A 16,632-nucleotide genomic window follows, 5' to 3' on the forward strand; every position below is an offset into this window, starting at 1 on the left:
AGTCATAGAGCCCAAGGGAAGAGTCTAAGATCTCCAAGATTAGGATGCTGTTGGAGACCAAGGGAGAGACTGAAGTTTCTAAAGCAATGGAGATAACACTTCTTCCATAGCATCTTATTCTACATGTTACACCTCAATATCCTTTTTTATGTTATCTGTGCAAACTTTGTCAATTATTATATGATATATATAAATAACATACTAAGAGCAGCTATGGAGATTAGGTAACACTGTTTCTATAGCAATTTATGATGCATGTTACACCTCAATATCCTTTGTATTAAATGATGTAATTAGCCAAGATTTCGGAGGATTAAACAGTGACTGAATGGGAGTGAGACATGAACAATTGGGCAAACTTTGGTTACGAGTTTATTCTTTTTCCTGGTTCTCATGACCCTGCTTTATTCCACCAAGGAGGTCTGGGTTGATGTAAGAGAATGCTGTGATGCAATATGCAGATTATATTAATGGGGAAGAGGTGTTATGCAGCTTCCTATGTCACCTAGAATACAATCCTGTGACCCACTATCTCACCAGTGCAAAGGAAACGGTGTCGAATATCTCACCATGTAGAAGCTAAGAAGAAGTCCGTAGAGTCCAAGGGAAGATCTGAAGACCTCCACAATGAGGGTGCAGTTGAGGGCAGATTCATCTGTAGCAGTAGCCAGGGCAACAGAAGAACATGATAATAGAGAAGATTGTATAATATCATCATCATCCACACCTCTTTTCCCACACTAGGACTGAGTGAGGTATGCTCCTGAGAGCCAGAAAAACTAACTAAAGTCTGTCCAACTGAATGGGCCACAGTGAACACCACTGGGCTCTTACCAACCACTCTTAAATAGAGTGTATCTATATATCAGTGTCATTGAATCTGTTCATCCATCTGTCTATCAATCATTGTCAATATAGCAGTGTCTATGTATCCATTCATACATCTACCTACACCACTTACCAAGCACTCCTAAACACAGCACACACCATGTTAGTAAACCCAGTAGTCAGACCAGCGGCAAACATTACATAACTAGGGAATAAACTGTATATGCCTCCAAGAGTCTGCGATCTGTATGGGCCTTCTCTGCTGAAAAATCCTGCAAAATGAAGGAAATATGATGGACTCCATTTCCTTTCTTTTTCATCATCATCATCATCATCCAGACCTCCTTTCCTGCCTAATGCTGGGCTGAGGTAGAGTCCAGAAAGCACAGAAGAAAAAAAATGATAGGGAAAGAACTAATCAACAGCATGCCCAATGAAAAGGGCAACTTGTCAATCACTCACCATTCAAGTCCCTAGAATCCTGAAGGTACCGCACTAGCACTTCTTTCTACACGTATGTGCTTCATAATTATCTATCACTTGATGGAGACCAAGGATGAGATGGAGGGATGGAGAGGAGAGAGAGCCTATACGAGAGAGAAGGGTGCGACATGGAGTTAGTGCAGCCAAATGGTAGAGGACAGGGCAACAAGGAGGCAGTTTATTTGCTGCCACTCCTTACGGGATTAAGGCACATGGCTCTATATAGATAGGTACGGTATCTGGCCAACAGGCAAAGCAAATCTGTGCCGGGCAGCATGTTTCCGTTCCCTATGTGTATTCGTCTCACCTTGGGGAACTCTCAGCCAGGAATGACGCTCGCCCTGTCGTTTCAAAACTAACAATATGTTCTTCTTGAATATATGCTAAATGTGTTTCCCAGGCAAAATTACGTAAATGATCCCAATAACCTAACCAAACCTAACCTATCCCACTAGGTCTGCTTGGCTGAGGTGGCTGGTTGTGGTATTGAGACGAATACCACACAGAACGGAAATATATACGCCGGGCACAACCAAATTGACTACATTACCATCAATACCAGAATACAGTATAAAATACGTTATCAGAGTGATGGAGGTTAAGCCAGCTGATAAGAATGCATACCACCTCACTCATATACATTCTCCTGGCCATTCTCATTCTCCATTCTCTTCACAAAACACAACAGTTACATACAATGCTCCATCTCCCCTTCCATCATCAGGTTGTCCTCCTTTCAACTCACACCATCCCATCCATTGTGCTCATCTTTGGTCACCCCTTCCCCCTCAGCCACATACACTTTCTTCGTTTCTCTTTTTCCATTATTTTTATATAGTACACCGGTTGCCTGCATCCGCCAGTCATGGTCTCCCCCTTGATAGCTCCACTATCAAGCTGCCCTTCCTTCACCTCACACCACCATCATTCACATACCTCTCAACATTATCCCACTAGCTCACATACACTCTCCTAGTCAGTCTCTCTCTCTCTCTCTCTCTCTCTCTCTCTCTCTCTCTCTCTCTCTCTCCAGCTCAGATAGGACACAGCTACCTTCAGCTGATCTGCTTTTATGATGGTAATGAAGGAACTGTATATCACCTCACAACCATACTCTCCCAGTCAGTCTCTCATTTTCTCCCAGCTCAAATATAACATACCTTGAGCATGTCTCCTAGTACAACGGCAGTGATGAGTCCATACACAGCAAATGCCTCACACAGAAGGATGGAAATAAGACTCCTGCTACCAGCGTTTGGCTTTTTCACGCTAACCCCCAGGATACTGACACCGGTCACGAACATCCCTCTGTGGAGTTACTTAGGTTTGTTACTGTGTTGGGTAGACTGTCACTCTAACTTAACCTGAAATTGCTAATGCTAGTCAAGTACATCCCTCTGTGGAGTTACTTAGGTTTGTTACTGTGTTGGGTAGACTGTCACTCTAACTTAACCTGAAATTGCTAATGCTAGTCAAGTACATCCCTCTGTGGAGTTACTTAGGTTTGTTACTGTGTTGGGTAGACTGCCACTCTAACTTAACCTGAAATTGCTAATGCTTGTCAAGTACATCCCTCTGTGGAGTTAGATTAGGTTAGTTACACTGCTAGGCTATGTACTGTATACTTTTTGCATTCTAACTTGGCCTAAAATTGCTCTCTCTCCATCCTGAAAGCAAAGCTGTAGCAATAGATTATCACTACAATATGGTGTTATATTCTTCTCACTCTAACTTGGCCTAATACTACTATCTCTCCATTCTGAATGCTGAGTTGTAGCAGCAGCTTAACACTATACTGTGACTAAAACAGTGTATGTGAGTGAAGTGAAGGGGGAGAAGAGAAAGAGGGGGAGACCATGGATGAGATGGAGACATGGAGTGGAGGTACATGAGAGGAGGAATGTATGAGCTGGAGGGAGGGCAGCCAAATGACAAGACAGACAAACGTGGAGGTGATCTGTATACGACCACCTCTTGCAGGATTAAAGGCATCTGGCAATAGACAGACAGATAGATAGACATGTGAAATACACCTCTGTCATACAACAAATTATCACTTGATGCCCCAACCTGTTTTTCAAGATATATGTTGTACCAAATCCTACAGATAAACGTATCACGTGTTGCAAGGGTGGCCCAAAAGTGTGGTGACAGTCCTGATAGACACAAGATAGAATGACAGACTGACAGACACGTAAGTGGGTAGACAAAGATCGATGGGTAATAAATACACCGACTAACTGATATATAGACTGATAGATGAATACACAGACACATATACAAAGATAGATAGACTTATAGACAGAAACAGATACAGACATGTAGATAGGCAGACAGACAGACAGGTAGACTGCCAGACTGACAGGCAGACAGATACACAGAACACTGACTGACAGACTGATAGACAGAGGATTGTCGTGTGCAGCGCAAAAGTGTGGTGAGAGTAGACAGATAGCCAGACTGATAAATAAACATAAATAATGACAGACAGGTAAACTGACAGATATACAGATTCCCTACTCACACAGAAACCCCCAGCCCAGCGAGGCCGACAGACAGACCAATGCCAAGTGCTGCCCAAAAGTGTGGCGATAGTCGTGTTAGCAGCCATCCTACATCCAGCCTACCACCCTGCCCGGTTAAGGTGTAGCCCAGCCCTGTAAGAGATCATAATCATCACTATCATTTACTACCACTAGCATCATGATCATCATCGTCATCATTTGCTACTACTACTACTACTATTGCTACTCCTACTACTTCTACTACTTACACTTCCGATGTTTCAAGGCAGACATTCAGGGCTTAACATCACCAGAACACATTTTGACAAACGAACACCATCAACCAGCCTTCCATCCACGCCAAAATCGCTCAGATACATCACGTCACACGAGGAATTTTTTGAGGTTGCTGCACGTCCATCTGCCCCACCGGAACTTATATTGCAGTTTAGCATGTACCAGGACAGAAATTCATAGCCCAGCATCTCCAGGATGTATTTTGACGCTCGAACCAGATAAAAGAAAAAAAAATAATAATAATAATCGCGTGACGAGAGGAAGAGAGGCAACAAGTATACATTTGCAACAATATTTCAAATCAAATCAAATCAATTGTATTGTGGGCGGATACTGGATGTTTATGGGTTGTATTTATAAACGATTTTTGTCTAATTTCCACAATACATAGTGTTTGCATAGCTTTCATTTTGGTTTATTCCTTGCTCTGTTTTTGGTGGTTTTGTTATGAAGTGTGTGGCACTCGTAATAGTGAAAGTAAAAAATAAGCATACGCAAACTAGTCACAGAAAGTTTTGTGAATATGACAATAGGTTTGTGAACTCCCACCACTTGAACAGTATTATTATTATTATTATTATTAATATTAGTAGTAGTAGTAGTAGTAGTAGCAGCAGTGGTAGTACCAGTACTGAGATGCCTTTAGAACTGGCGCTTATGGATAACCAGGTATGATCTGGTGAAAGAATGGCTACAGAAGTGTTATTAAGGCAATATAAAAAACCGCAGATGGCAGAGGATAAATTAAACCACAGATGATGATGCTAAAAGGATACTGAGGTGTTATGTACTGAATAAATAGCTAAGGAACAGCTGTTTACTAAATACCCAAACCCAACTCACCAATTGCCATCACAAGCAGTAGGATGAGGATGAAACTGAAGTTACGCAAAATCTTGAAAACGTATCTCATGCCTGCGGGTCATTCCACTGAAAAACAAATATATAAATAAATAGACCCAGTTAAAAAGATACGTAGATAGATAAAATACATATATACCTGTACGGATTAATTACTGTTATTAGCCTCTTAATTCAGTACACTATGACGTCTTGAGAGAGAGTCTTCGTGTGTGTGTGTTCTTACTTTACCTAATTGTTCTTACCTAATTGTATCTTTACAGGAATGAGTCAAGCTCGTACTGTTCCGTGTCTTAAACCATATTTATCGTACATATCCTTAAATTTGTGAATTTTTTGGCTCACTATTTCATTCGGTAGTGCATTCCACTGATCAATTGCTCTATTTGGGAAACTGCATTTCCTTACGTTTTTACCGCCTGTCCTTATGCAGTTTTTTTGCAGTGTCCTCTTGCTGATGCTTCCCCATAGGTTAAGTAATCATTTATGTCTATTTTCTCCTTCCCTGATATGCATTTATATAGCATAATCATGTCACCTCTTTTCCTTCTCTCCTGTAGTGTTGGAAGATTCAGTTTATTAAGTCTTTCTTTGTAGCTTGGATCCCTTAAGCTTGGTACCCATCTTGTAGCGGCCCTTTGAACTTTTTCAATCTTGTCTATGTGTTTTTTGAGATGAGGACTCCAGACTACTAATGCATACCCCAGGGTTGGCCTGTTGAATGATGTTATTATCTTTTTTAGCATGTCTTCATTTACGCATGTGAATGCTATTCTCATATTTGCAACCAGTGTATACATGTTCCTTACCTTCTCACTGATGTGGTCAGCAGGAGAGTGTCTGTTATTGATAATCAAACCTAGGTCCTTCTCTCTTTGTGATGTGTGTAGGGTTTTATTTCCTAACTTATAATCCCAATCAGGTCTTTTTCCACTTTTACCAAGCTTGATTACATGACATTTGTCCACATTGAATTCCATTTGCCATGTATTACTCCATTCATGAAATTTATTTAATTCTTCTTGTAGCTCTTTACAGGAGTCTGTGTTAATAATTCTCCTTTGTATTTCTGCATCATCTGCAAACATATTCAGATAGCTTTCATTTCCAGTGTTACTGTTTATATCATTTATATACACTAAAAACATGATTGGTGCCAGCACTGAGCCCTGTGGTACTCCAGTAGTCACTTCTTTCCATGATGAGTAATTTCCCCTTAGTACTGTTCTCATTTCTCTTTTTATGAGAAAATCTTGCATCCAACAATACAGTTTGCCTCGAATTCCTCCTTGATGGTACAGTTTCCATAAAAGTCTTTGGTGTGGTATTGTGTCAAATGCTTTCTTGAAATCTAAATACCGTAGATACTGTCCACTCATCCTTCTCTTTCCTATAATGTGTCTGTTATTCTGTCATAGTAGCTCAACAGATTAGTAACACATGATTTTCCTTTTCTGAAACCAAACTGTCTTTCTGTTATCATATTGTGTTTTTCTAGAAGATTTACCCAAGCTTTTCTTATAAGCTTTTCTAATACCTTCCTTACAACACTGGTTAGTGATACTGGTCGGTAGTTGAGTGGATTTTGTCTATTTCCTTTCTTGAATAAGGGAACGATGTTTGCATTCTTCCAAATATCAGGTAGTTTACCTTGACTCAAGGATTTCTTGAAAATTAAAAAAAAATGGTTTACCTAACTCCTTTGCACATTCACTTAGCACCGAAAATGAAATTTCATCAGGACTATTTGCTTTTCCCTTGTCTAATTTACTTAGCTCCTCCTCTATTACTTTTTCTGATATTTGTATATCTGGTAGTATGTGTGGGCATGCATGTTCCACATAATCCCTCTCAAATTTTTTTTCCTCTGTAAAAACTGATTGGAAATTCTTGTTTAGTGCTTCACAAATATCCTTCTCTTGTGTATTGGTGATTCCCTTGTCCGTAATGGATTGTATTTTATCTTTTACCTTGGTTCTGCTTCTGTTGTAGATGTGAAATAGCTTCGGTTGATCATTCATTTTCATTCATTGCCAGACGCCATGTATCCCACACGGGGTGGCCAAGGGCTTAGAGTTAATTGTTTTACAGGGAGGGGCACTAATCCTCCACCAACCCCACTTGACATGTAGGGATGCCAACAGCATCTGGTGTTCCCAGGCGGTCACCCATCCAAGTACTAACCAGACCCAACTTTTATTTATGATTTCCTCCTCAAACTGTTTTTGGGCTTCCCTCCTTATTCTTGTATAATCGTTCCTTGCCTGTTTGTAATTATTATATGCCCTTTCACTATTATGTCTTCTATGTGTGTGTGTGTGGTTCAGTGGCTAAAAGACAATGCAACAGCTCTCCATCGTTTTCATAGCCTTTCTTCCTGACTAGCACCATAGTGTTAATCTGATGTTACCTGTCAGCATTCAAGATGGTGAGATGGCAATTTCGTGCCCTTAAAATAGAGTATTCACCTGCTACAGTAAGTTAAACAAAGATCCCTAACCCCTTTCAGCTCAGTACATGGCCAAATATAGTTAGTGTGTTTTCATCTGACAGAACTGGGCCACTCTCACTTGATGACTAAAAATTGTAGTTGTATGAGGTGGGAATGAAACTCCTTGGTCATTAGTCAAATCTATCCTCCGACGTGACAATACCTGGCCGTCAACTAAAGCTGAAATGTAATTATAGTTCTTTACAGGTAACCAGTGAAGACTCATTCCTACCTCACAGCTGAAGCTCCTCCAATGTCATGCAATTACAGCAGAATTCATGCAATGTGAGTGGCCCAGTTCCCTCAGGTGGAAGCAAATCGACTTTAAACACCAGTTACAAGGTTTGATATTAAAATATTTGACGTGAAAATCAGATCGAGTTTTAATAACAGCAAAAAATAAATGTTACCCATTCCCAGTTACTTCAAGACAGATATATTATTTCCTCTCTTAGTTTACCGTGTTGCTAATCGCGGACTTACCTAATAATCAGGAGAGATTAGCAAAAATAATAGATTTTGCGTCACTACTACGTTTACAGCCAAGAGTCACTGCCAGTCGTTTGTAAAATTCACTGATAATGGAAAATTTTTAAATGATCGTAAACAAATACATTACTCGAATATAGTTTTTATATAATTACACAGACTTGATAATCTGTGAGGTAAAAATGTTGGCAAGTTATTTTTAAGACTGTCGGCAGTGCTCATAATTTCCGTTTTGTGACACTAATGTGGTAAATAGGTAGTTATCAGCAGCCCGTCCACTCTGGTGAGTAAAATAATAATGTACAGTAAGGAATGCCTGTTATATTAGTGATTCTTTGAAAAATAATGCTATACAAAGCTTGCTATCAATAGTGTACATTTAAAGGGGGCGTATTATGCGTGGTCGGGTTTTAGTATGACTGTGGTCTGTGTTTGGCCCTTTATAGCCACCAGAAAATGCCATCGGCCTCAGTTGTTGTGTCGTCTGCAAGCTGGTGAGACGGTGGATTCATCTCACCTGTAAGTCTTAAGCGTATTACTTGTTTTCTGCCCAGAACTTCATTGTTTCAGGCGATAAATAAGTGTTTTGTTACTACAGCGTTTGTTTTAACTTTCATTTTGGCAAAATGCCGAGGATAAAGTTGTCTTTCGGTGAGGAACACATGCCCTGTTATGGTTACCCCCATGTTATGGCCAAATTTGGCAGCAAGTGGTATGTGTCACTGCTGGATACTGGCGCAGTATTCACTGTGTTGCCCATTTCATTTGCAAAAGAATGCGGTTTGTATTGTGAAAGCAAAATAAAGCCAGTACCTGGAGGGAATCCACTGCGTGGGTACTTGGTGGCCTGGGCAACACAGAGGTGGTGGTGGAGACCGAGAATGAGGCAGAAAACATGACTATTTTTCCTTACCTTGTTATAAGTGACGACAATACTGATATCCCATTACTGGGTATGGATACACTGATAAATTATAAGTGTCAGATAATCAACTATCCGGAGGATGATAGTATGCATGTACTTTTTGAGCATACAATGTCATTACCAAAAATGGCTTAGCTAAAAACTGCTGTGTTTAGCATCAATGACGTTGAGGTGGAGGGGTACGTTGATACTGGTAATGTCGGAGTAGACATGCTGTCACGTGATGCCAAAAAGTGTGGAATCAAATTAAAACGGTTGGAAACCCCCCTCATTCAGCCTGTAGTGTGGGGCCTTTGTAAACTACATAAGCAAAGTGTTGGTATGGTTCCCATTAGGCTTGGCGATCATACCAGCATGAGTACTGTTCATGTGATAAATGACATGAATTATTCAGTGTTTGGGTTAACTGTGATTTCTAATTATGCAAGGATCTCGGTTACTGAAGAAGGTGTGATCTTGTCCGAATATAGAGTATTAAGTGATGAGGAGGACGAGTAAACTTGAATATTTTTGGTTGTTTTGTTTTTTATGTTTGCTCTTGAATTGTTTGTTTTCAATATTCCTTCAAAGACTGTCTTGTTTATTTCGTTTTTCTCACTGATGTTCTTTAATGGATTCTAATTATTTTGTTGTTGTTTTATTTTGTCTGCTTTTCTTATTTGTATTCGTTAAAGGACTTATTGTTCTTTTATATTCAGTTTACACAACTTGGGTTTTATTTAACCCTGACCTTGTCCTTATGATCATGACTCACCAGCCACAGCATCTGTTTACAACCATTATGGACAGCAGTTGGCTCAGGACTGACCCCTGATATATGCTTGAAGTTGAAGTTGTTGTCGTTATTTATCTGGTCCCACTCCGCCAGAGGCACTCAGCAGGACCTTCACATATGATTTAAATCAAACCCAATACATAAATCACAGTGCGTATCCTTTATGGCCACAAGAAAATGCCATCGGCCTCAGTTGTTGTGTCGTCTGCAAGGTGGTGAGACGGTTGCTTCATCTCACGTGTAAGCCTGAAGCGTATTACTTGTTTTCTGCCCAGAACTTCATTGTTTCAGTCGATAAATAAGAGTTTTGTTAATACAGTGTTTGTTTTAGCTTTCATTATGGCAAAATGCCGAGGATAAAGTTGTCTTTCGGTGAGGAAGACATGCCTTGTTATGGTTACCCCCATGTTATGGTCAGGTTTTATGATAGGTGGTACTTGACACTACTTGATACTGGCTGTCCATTCAGTGTGTTGCCCATTTCATTTGCAAAAGAATGTGGTTTGTATTGTGAAAGCAAATTAAATCCAGTACCTGGATGGGACTCCTAGGAGTGGGTACTTGGTGGCCTGGGCAACACAGAGGTGGTGGTGGAGACCGAGAATGAGGAAGAAAACATGACTATTTTTCCTTACCTTGTTATAAGTGACGACAATACTAATGCCTCTTTACTGGGTTTGGATACATTGATAAATTATAAGTGTCAGCTAATCAACTATCCGGAGGATGATAGTATGCATATACTTTTTGAGCATGCCATGTCATTACCAAAATTGGCTTTGCGAAAAACTACAGTGTTTAGCATCAGTGGAGTTGAGGTGGAGGGGCTGTTAGATACTGGTACTGCCGGAGTAGAAATGCCGCCACATGATGCCAAAAAGTGTGGTATCAAACTCAGACGGTTGGAAACCCCCCTCCTTCAGTCGGTAATGTGGGGTTATACTAAAATATATAAGGAAAGTGTTGGTTCAGTTCCTGTTAGGCTTGGCGATCATACCAGTATGTGTATAGTTCAGGTGGTAAAAGACATTGGATATTCAATCTTTGGGTTAAGTGTAGTTCTGAATTATGCCAGGGTCTCGGTTACCGAGGAAGGTGTGATCTTGTCAGAATATAGAGTATTAAGTGATGAGGTTGAGGAATCTTGAATAAGTTTGGTGTTTTTTTGTGTGTGTGTTTGGTCTTGAACTCTTGAATTCATTGTTTTCAGTGTTCTTTAAAGACTGTCTTGTTTATTTTTTTTTCTCAATGCTGTCCTTTAATGGACTCTGTTTTTTTTTTTATTATTATGTTAGCTTTTCTTATTTGTATACATTAAAGGACATATATTATTATTCTTTTATATTTACTTCACACAACTTTTGTGTTATTTAACCCTGACCCCTTTCTTATGATAATGAGTCATCAGCTGCAGCATCTATTTATAACCATTGTGAACAACAATTGGCCCACCCTGCAGCCTTGTTTCTACTTGCCCAAGCACCATGGGGTGGCACAGAGTGCTCTGCTGGTAGACAGAATGGCTCAGCAAGCAAGTTTTTGTGCCCACCGGTCGAAGAGAGCGAAAGAATGACGTGGATTGGTCAGCGTACTCCTCTATTTGTAAACAAAGAAGATGGCGACTTCTTCAACTCTGTACTACATGTGCTCCAACTGTGGACTTTTTTCTCTCCAATGAGGAGGTTGAACTTCACTAAATTCATTTTGTTAAGTAATGAAGCTAAAATGCTCACAATGATGAGACACCACAGGGACGTCACGACACCCACCCCAGAGGGGGGCCAGGGAGAGGCTATTAGTGTGAGGCTATTAGTTCCCCGGCAGTATGGGCCTATGTCCCCTACTACCTTGTGCAGACTCAACGAGAATTACATAGTGCTGGTGCACTACTCTCCAGCTGGAGCAGCCCTCGCCAGGTTCGGGGTGGGGCTGATTTCTTAGTCCCAGAAAGCACCCTTGTGACGGCAATTATCCGAACTAGGCAAGAGACAACCACTAGCTGCTCTGTAGCTGCATCCCCTTCTTCTGCAAGAAACCAGTGATGGCCACTAGCCACACTAGGGGAGAGACAGCCACCGCCTGCTCTCCATCTGTAGCTGCCTTTGGGAGTTGGACCTTGGTGACGGCCAATAGCCGCACCAGCAGGCAGGTGACAGCCACTAGCCGCACTTTGTCTGCTGTCCCCTCCCCTCAGGACCTCGTTGATGGCTACTAGCCACACCTGTGAACGAGTGACGGCCACTAGCCACACCAAGCCTACAGTCCACTTGGGGAACGAGGCCCCGGCGACAGCCACTGGCCGCATCAGAGGACAATTGACAGCCAGTAGCCGCATCTCGCCCAATAGGACTCTGGTGACAGCCACTAGCCACACCAGTGGACAGGTAACGGCCACTAGCCGCATCTCGCTCTCAGTCCTGCCCGGAAGTCGTGCCCCGGTGACGGCCATTAGCCGCACCAGCAGGAGAGGGATGGCCACTAGCCGCCCTACCACTGCTGCCCTCAGGACTTCAGCAACGGCCACCAGCCACGCCAGGGAGAGCACAGGCACTGCCTGTCTCTTGTCCCCTGTGACTTCCACTCCGGAGGACGTCTCTTGTTTAGCACACTCATCCTGCGGCTGAGCGGGACACCCCTCCCTTTCTCCTCACAGAGGTAGTCCCCAGGAGGAGCTACGCCTGGAGGAGGTCTGGCAAGGCCCCATCGTGACCCTGGGGGTTTGAGCAGTACAGCAGGCGCCCAGACGAGACCACTCCTGACGGCGACCTGACCTGAGGGAGACCACAGTCCTCGGACTCACCCCCAGAACCCCAGGGCATGACCTCCCCAGCCCCATTGGAGGACAACCTCCTCCCCAGAGTGGGCACAGACAAGCGTGCCTACTCTTTGTAGTCGATCCCAGTCCTTAGGACCGATCTCTCCATCGAGGCCCCACTAGGAACGGGCCCCTCACCTTGCCACCCAGCAACCCATCCCAGACGACGCATCCCCTGAGAGTAGTCCTGTGCCCTCTAAGGGAAGGCACACCTGACAGGACCCCTCCCACACATGGCAGACACCTACAGACACCCTGGGGTCTCAGCAGCCCTGACAGAGTCTCCAGTTTAGACAGTGTCTTTATACCTGTATAGTGTATTGTGTCTAATTTGTATTTACATTATATTCAGTGCTGTGTGAATTTGAGTTAATATACGTGTAAGATTGGTTGACCTGAGTTTTTATGCCTTGTTCCTCTGACAGTGTATTCTAGTTCCGGTCTGGAAAGAGAACCCCGGATCATCTGCTAGTGCCTTTAAGGCGAGAAGTCAACCTAAAAACACCTAGCATAACAGAAACATTAAAGATTCCTTGGGTATAGTGACTAGTTTATAGGTTTGTTTGCAAAACCGCTATGACCGGGTTAGTGACGAAGCACCTATTTCTGAGCTAAGGTGAAGTATGAGGCCTCCCATCATCATCATCATGCATACAAATATTATTCTATCTATCTATCTATCTATTGCCAGACGCCATAATCCCGTATGGGGTGGCCATTTGACTCTGAGTTATTTGTTTTACAGAGAGGGGCACTAACCCTCCACCAACCTACTTGACACGTAGGGAGCACGTATGGTTTGGTTGTATGGTTACCACCCAGCATTGTAAATGATTTCTTGGCTTACAGGAAACCATTTGGCTTGTCACTCAATGTAAGGCCACCTGTAACGGAAAGAAAAGCATTAAGTAGCGACAGGAAAGATGGGAGAAATAGGATGAGAGTAGGGCAGGCACAGAAAAAGAATGATAAAGGCTAAGAAAGAAGTAGGCAGCATTAAATATTAGTGTGTTAAATTGGAGTTTTATTCACACTTGAGCATACACACTTTATCAAATGAACTTCTTCAGTCAGTGCTTGAGCAGCATCCTCTGCCATCTTGAATGTTTTTGTTGGTCAGCTGACCTGTGTCTATTTGGCCAAGCTTTTTTTCGCTCGATCTGCAGCGCGCAGTAAAACCCAAGTAGACACAAGGCAGGACTGACCCCTGATATACCCTGATGGTAACCTCTGACTCCTTGCTGTTTGTGCCTCTGACACTTCTCTTGTCACCTATGCAGAAATTGTTTTGTTCTGCATTCCTTAAAGAACTGTCTGGATTATTTTGTTTTTCTAAGTGCTGTTCCTTAAAGGACTGTTTAGTTTGTTTTTCTCAGTGCTGTTGTTGTAAGGACTATTTAGTTTATTTTGTTTTTCTCAGAGCTGTTGTTTAAAGGACTGTCTTGTTTATTTTGTTTTTCTCAGTACCATTCTTTAAAGGACTGATTATTTTTGTTGGATTACAGTGTGTGATTTTCTAACTCGTACAGTATTCTGGAAAGGACATTGATTATTTTTCTTTTGTATTACACTAATTGGGTTATATTTAAGTTTGACTCCTTCTGTAAAACTGTGACTCAATAGCCACAGCTTCCGTTTATAACTATTATGAACATAATTTACCTCAGGTCTGATCCTGATCTTAATCTCAAACTTGTCATTGTTCTTTTGACTCTAATACCTCTTTTAAGACAGGGAGACCCTGCCAACATGTTTTGTTTCGTTTCATTTATCAAGGTTCTGATATGTACTTTCAAGCATTGGCTTTTGTTACTTAATGGAAGCACTCCAAACTGCTCTGTCTCTGCCAACCTTCTCATTCAGTCCCTTATCCCCGAGGTCACACCCGGTGACCTGGTTTCAGGTCTTTTTGGGTCTACCTCCCTCATCCCCACCATTGACTTTCACACCTCCCATCCTCTGCATGCTGTTGACATCTTCCATCCTCTCAACATCGTCAAACCATCGTGGTCTTCCCCTTCTCATCACACCACCAATATTCAGTATTTGAATCCCATCCTTCCTTTCTACTCCTCAGTCACAGTTCTAACCCCCAGACCTCTCATTGAAGGGCACATAACACATCCATCAAATCACTATTATTTGTGTACAGTTGAGCCTACAAGTATCCCCTTCCCTTACTACACAGGTCTCACAACTAAACAGCATTACATTCCTAACACATGCTGCATGCAAGGACCCCTCAGCATACAGGGAGAGCCCTTTCAGTGTCAGCTGAGGCAACAGCTCTTCATTCAGGAACTGATTATAATGTTCTTTCCAAGTATCTTTAATATCCCCACTGTCCACCCCGACCTTTACTTCATCATTCTTTACACACTGCTCATCTGTGATATCCCTGTTTTCTCTCTTCATCTGATTTTCTACCTTAGATACCACATTCTTCCTTTTAGGACAATTAAGCTATCCATTAAGAGTTTCTGAAGCTCATATTTTGCCCTCTGTGATTCCTTTCGAGCCTTATGCTTTACAGCATAGGTGACATGTAGAAGGTATTCTTCTCTTTTATTAATCCTATTCCATTCCTGCACAAGACTTCTTTTTTCCTTAACTGTGGCTTCTACACCTTCATCCCACAATCATACACACACACACACACACACACACACACACACACAAACGTATTCTTCTCTTTTATTAATCCTATTCCATTCCTGCACAAGTCTTCTTTTCTTCTTAACTGTGGCTTCTACACCTTCATCCCACAATCATGTTACCTTGTGTCTTGGTGGGCCCCCTCCCTTCCACACTCATGACACGTTGTTCTTGAAAGCTCTACAAATCATTAACACGTCAGTCTACAGCTCCCTGTTCAACCACCACTCTATATATCTTGCTGTAGAAGGCATCTCCTACTTGGTTTTTAAGTTTCCATATATTCCTCATGGCTGCATCAGTATTTTTATTCCCAACCACCACTTTAGTATTATACAATGTCACATAACAGTAATTTGTGTTGCTGCACACACTCAATCCTCCCTATAACATTCACGTTCTTCACTATCCTCCCTTCAGCCCTCACGACCAGGAAATAGTGAATCTGGCTACTATTACTTCCTGACTCATATGTTGAGCACCAAGCCAAAAATCTTTTCTTTAGTTCCCAATTTATGGTACTGCTTCCTGCAGGACTTATACAAAAGCTTTTTCCATGTCCACAAAACCACCATACACCTCACGATAAGTGTAGCCATAGGTACATGTAGAGAGATGGGGAGGTTGATTGTAGATCATTGAAGCGCTGCCAGAATAGTCATGAGACACAGTATGGCTCAAACTTGTCACTGCTTAGTAAAATGGTGTGTCGTCGGCTAGAATGAATAGGTTTGTCTCTCAGGGGTGTGAAATCAGTCAGAAGTGAGGATTCAGATCCTTGTGGCTGGAGTCGGAGTCGGCATCCTTCTTCAACATTTATAGTGATATAGTTCTTGAAAGTGGAAGAATGATACCCAATACTGAATTTTAATACAGTATGAGGGTATTTTCTAGTGAACAAAATGTATATCCAGTAACTTTTCAGGTACATCGTGTATCCATATGCCATAAAAAAAAAAAAAGGAAATTTAAACAAAAAAAATAACAGCAATCACTTGGTAAGGAAGCTTTCTTGATAAAGTGTATATATTAATCATTTGAATTCACATACATCCTGTTTAGTTTATTCTTGCAGGGGTGATATGAAGCCTACTACAGTATGTATTGTGCCCCTGTTAACTGCGTGGAGAGATGCGAATGAGGTGTCCGTCAGGGAACCAAACCTTCACGCTCTTTCCTGCACCTCACCACAGTGAGGTGCTGTCTGCCGCATAAGAACATCAGTTCATTACACAAGATGGCCCTGCAGAGACAGTTGTTTGCCTGCAGTTGATGGGTCTGCTCAGCCAGACAGACTAGGGTCACTCAACTGCAACAACGGTTGTTACTAGACAGTTTTATCTAACTTGGAATAGTCCTCTCGGATAAAGGGAGTTTGAGTAAATCCGTTATATTGAAGGGGCTAATGAAGGCTGTTTCTAACCCCTCCATTTATGAATAGTTTCTCCTAAGCTGAAAACTGAAGGTAGCAAGAATAAAGTAAAATGGATGTAACAAAGGGTTAATGAA

This window comes from Coenobita brevimanus, chromosome 27, assembly GCF_032717465.1.
Source record: "Coenobita brevimanus isolate Jiangsu-jjx chromosome 27, ASM3271746v2, whole genome shotgun sequence".
In the NCBI taxonomy this organism is placed as follows: Eukaryota; Metazoa; Arthropoda; class Malacostraca; order Decapoda; family Coenobitidae; genus Coenobita; species Coenobita brevimanus.